Source organism: Limulus polyphemus, unplaced genomic scaffold (genome assembly GCF_000517525.1).
Source record: "Limulus polyphemus unplaced genomic scaffold, Limulus_polyphemus-2.1.2 Scaffold8578, whole genome shotgun sequence".
NCBI classification, from domain to species: domain Eukaryota; kingdom Metazoa; phylum Arthropoda; class Merostomata; order Xiphosura; family Limulidae; genus Limulus; species Limulus polyphemus.
The window spans coordinates 21,685-26,448 of record NW_013674188.1 but is presented as its reverse complement, the minus strand read 5'-3'; the positions used below and the strand labels follow the sequence as shown (position 1 = coordinate 26,448).

At 31.4% G+C, this 4,764-nt stretch overlaps 1 long non-coding RNA gene across 2 annotated transcripts in view; it reads right to left on the bottom strand.

Moving 5' to 3' along the window:
* Positions 1-281: 281 nt before the first annotated feature.
* Positions 282-4,764, bottom strand: part of LOC106475434 — a 10,651-nt gene continuing 6,168 nt past the window's right edge. For both annotated transcript variants that reach the window (XR_001291816.2, XR_002608872.1), the window contains exons 2-3: positions 2,077-2,221; positions 282-401 (exon numbers count right to left, since the gene is read on the bottom strand). This is a non-coding gene — a long non-coding RNA (uncharacterized LOC106475434). The remainder of the gene's footprint in view (positions 402-2,076; positions 2,222-4,764) is intronic.

The window sequence follows — 4,764 nt, the reverse complement described above, 5'->3', positions numbered from 1 at the left end:
TTTCCTAATGCAAAGTGTTATGTTTCAGCGAACAAAAATATCTTTGTATCAGCAGAAGATTCCAGAAACTAAATAAAACTTGTTTTACTTTCACCATTTGAATATCAAGAAAGCCAAAGTTTAGCCTAGTATAACTTCCTTCAAAGTGCTCAACTTACAAAATAAAAACTAAGAAAAGATGTTTACAGTTATCATATAAAGATACAAAGATATAAAAAAATCAATATTTTCAAAAGCAACTAATTATTAAATATTCAATATATTTTCATTTATTTATAGATACAAGAATACATATCCAATACCTGTGAGGCTCCATCTGCCTTATCCTGCATTAAAGCATTTAGTGCATCTGTATCATGATCGGAATCCGGAGGTGTACTTAGATTTCTTCGTTTGTACAGCTACAAAATCAAATACAAAAAAGCATATCAGGGATTAGAATATATATAAATCATAAAGCATGTATTACAAAAGAAAATACTTTTTCTTTAAAGCAGAGACATTTTTTTTTATCTTTTCCAATGAGTAGCATTGTTTTGTATTTATCAATGAAACTAGTTCCCATTTTGGAACTCAACATTTTCACAATTCCCTATTAAACCATTTCCAGAGGAAACTAGTTCCTATTTCGAACTCAACATTTTCATAATTCCCCATTAAACCATTTCCAGAGGAAACTAGTTCCTATTTCGGAACTCAACATTTTCACAATTCCCCATTAAACCATTTCCAGAGGAAACTAGTTCCTATTTCGGAACTCAACATTTTCACAATTCCCCATTAAACCATTTCCAGAGGAAACTAGTTCCTATTTCGGAACTCAACATTTTCACAATTCCCCATTAAACCATTTCCAGAATAACAACTTTCTTTCATTCTATTTAATTTGTTTATACATAAAATTGGTGACTTTCTGTACATGAGATGACAATACCAGCACAGAAACAATTTAGTGTTTTCACCTTTGTTTCAAGAACTAAGTGACCATTTTCAACAAGAACAGCCTGTTCTAGGATTTTAGCTCTTTTTGTAACATCCGTAGCTGACTGAGATATATAATTTATGGATTTTAGCTGTTTTTGTAACATCCGTAGCTGTCTGAGATATATAATTTATGGATTTTAGCTGTTTTTGTAACATCCGTAGTTGATTGAGATGTATAATTTATCATCTTTAGCCATTTTCTTGCTACATCCATATCACGTAAAAAAAATTTATACAAGCACAAGCTAATTTCAAAATGGTAATTATAATCAAGTCTAAAAAGCTCCCAATGTACAGCAACGTATCATTACTCATAGAGTTATCAAAGTCACAAACCACAGTCACTTAAAACTAAAAACAACTGCTTATTTCATATTTACCAGTTTTCATTGTTCAGTTTCCATAGAGATGTACAAGTCAATCTAATAATACATAATTCTCTGCTAATTACAGCATCTGTGGGTTGAGTATGAACAGGTTTTTAAGGTTCAATTTAAACAGAGATGTACAAGCACAAAGTTTTTATGGGCTGAATATGACACAGTTTTATAGGAACAGTTTCTACAGAGACAAGTATAGAGCCTTTATGCGTTGAAATAAATAATTTTAAAGGTTTAGTCGCCACAAAGTCTTAAGTCCACTTAAAGTATATGATTCCACTGCCAAATACAGTCTTTATTGATAACTTGTTTTTAAAAATTCAGTTTCCATCGATACTAACATCTCTGTTCAAAACATTACTGATTCTCATCTGTAGAGAAATACTTTTTGGATTAAACACGACTGTTTAAGAGCTTAATTAACAAACAAACCTAATATACATCAATTATGAGAAATGTCTGAAAATGAAGGAGTACCATTCAAAGTCCATACACCCAGAAAGATACAAAACAGATATATAATAACACCACCTCATGTTACTGATTCTTATCTGTAGAGAAATACTTTTTGGATTAAACACGACTGTTTCAAGAGCTTAATTAACAAACAAATCTAATATACATCAATTATGAGAAATGTCTGAAAATGAAGGAGTGCCATTCAAAGTCCATACACCCAGAAAGATACAAAACAGATATATAATAACACCACCTCATGTTCACGCTTCTGTTTTCTCAATTGTACACCTTCTTCTTCTCGTCTTCTCCTCAGTTCTTGGGCATCTAAACCAGTATTTTTGTATCGATATCTGTGAGTACTAGACATGGTTGGTCTGAGGTTAGCTATTAAACAATAACTGCAAAAAAGAAAAAAATACGAGTTTAAAAAACATTAAAAATACTTCCTCTCATCTTAGAACTTCAAGTTTGTTTTTGTTTTTACTGTTAATAAGAATATTACACTTTACGTACACAATCAGTTTCAATTTCAATGATATTCATTAATATATTTTCTTTTGTACTTTAATTTGCAATTAAAGTATTCATCATTTCTGGTTATAATTTGTAAAAAAAAAATACAGGAAAACTAATAAAGAATCATGGCATTAAGTCAAGCAACGTAACAATATTTGGGCTGAAGTTTGGTGGAATGGACAGCAACTGCCTGTTGTAGAAACAGAAGTGCAGAGGATGACATTTTGAGTCTTCCACCTGAAGATGAAAGGCAGAAGATTTTTGAAACATCATCCTCTACACTTGTGTTTCTACAACTGGCAGTTGCCATCCATTTAACGTAATTTAATCATGAATACTCTGCCTAAACAATGTATTAAAAAATATTTGTGCTAACAATATTCTTAGTCAAAACCAATTTATATCTAATGAACAAACTTTATTTTTGATAAATCAAGTTATTTTACTTACACACTTTGTTTGAATATGATAAACATAACATTCAATGAGAAATGATTTGAAGTCACATCCGAGTCACTGGAATATACTATATCACTATCTCATACTCTAAACCTAATAAGGCTTACTTGATGTCTTGTTAAAATAGAAAATTACCAACACTTACAAATATAATTAAAATTAAAAGAACATCTAAAGAAATTATAAAAAAGATTCCCAGATCTGTGGTTTGTTCCCAAGTAAACTAAACTTCCCATTAATTTTAATTGATTTTCTATGCAAGTACTACACCTAATCACTCCTCACACAACTTTATGTTAACGTACACACTTTATAAAATACTCTACGCAATACTTTTAAACTTTGCCTGTAACTATTTTACAAACTGTTTATTACTGGTTATTCCTACCCTTTCATGACCACTTCATAGCTTGTAATATGAAGAGAGGTTAATAATATCAAATTATCAGAGAATCAAGAAAACGAACATTTGGTTAATTGTAAACTTAAGGGATGATAGCATCTTAGCAATAAAGACCCATGTTTTGAGATGAGCAGAAAAAGTATTTAGAAAAACCAATACATGTGTTGACAAGCGAGACTCTTCAGACCCGTGCAAAAATGTAGGTTTGAATACATTTTACATTTTTCTTTCTGCCTGACACTAGATCGCCATTACAAGATGAAAAAATATCAATTCTTAAATATTTGTGAGTAAAAAATTCTCGAAATATGATTTACTATTTTTTACTCAGCATCTGAAAAGTGCCCTCAAGTATGAAAAGTGTTAATTGTAAACACGTTATTAAATACTTTTAACTTTTTTTTTGTATACAGATATTTGATGCCTGTTCAATCAAACAAGAGAGCCTTAATGAAACAGTGAGGATCACGTAGAACTCAAATCTATCACTGTTGAAATTTTCATTTATTTATTTTTTTATTTCTAAATACAACTGTTCAACCAAAACTTTTAGCTGTTAACCCTTCAATTATTAACGCCCAGTGGTATGGGGGGTCATAGTGATTCTATGCTGGCATTCTAAGGTTAAACAAAGCATCAATTTTATGAAATTATTTCAAGTAAAATTCAATGTTAATAATAGACAAGTCCTTAATCAGTAATAATAAAAAACCAAAACTTCATAAATTTAAGATAAACAAGGAATAGGTTTTTAATTTCATTCACATTCATATGTTAAGGTAGTTTTCTTTTTATAACAAATTAAATCACACGAAACGTACAATCATCCTTCTCACATTTTGTCTAACTATCAGATCAGTTGTTACCTGGCTTCTGAAACAAAATACTTATTTGTGCGAGTTTTTTTAGTGATCTTGTACGTGTAATTCGTTACACAATACAAACTTTCTGCCCACTTACGTTTCCCTAGTTCAAACAAATTATCGTTGTGTTTCTGCTTGTGGATTTTTCACTTAAATACGAAAGGTCTACGTGTATATATATCTAACAGAATTCTTTCCCTTCACATCAATGGAGGTTGTACAAAAATAGTAAGTAATTTAGCTCCCAAGCCCCTACGGTATTACTCTCCTGCTTGCTTTACCACATTCATCTCACATTTCTGACGTAATGGTGGATCCAAGACAGAAATAGAATTATGTTACTTTTATGTGGTTCACTAGATGTGACCTATAGCGTGGTTCAGTGGATGTGACCTATAGCATGGTTCAATAATGGTGGATCCAAGACAGAAATAGAATTATGTTACTTTTATGTGGATCACTAGATGTGACCTATAGCGTGGTTCAGTGGATGTGACCTATAGCATGGTTCAGTGGATCTGACCTACAGCATGGTTCAATAATGGTGGATCCAAGACAGAAATAGAATTATGTTACTTTCATGTGGTTCACTAGATGTGGCCTATAGCGTGGTTCACTAGATGTGACCTATAGCGTGGTTCACTAGATGTGACCTATAGTGTGGTTGACTAGATGTGACCTATAGCGTGGTTCACTACAT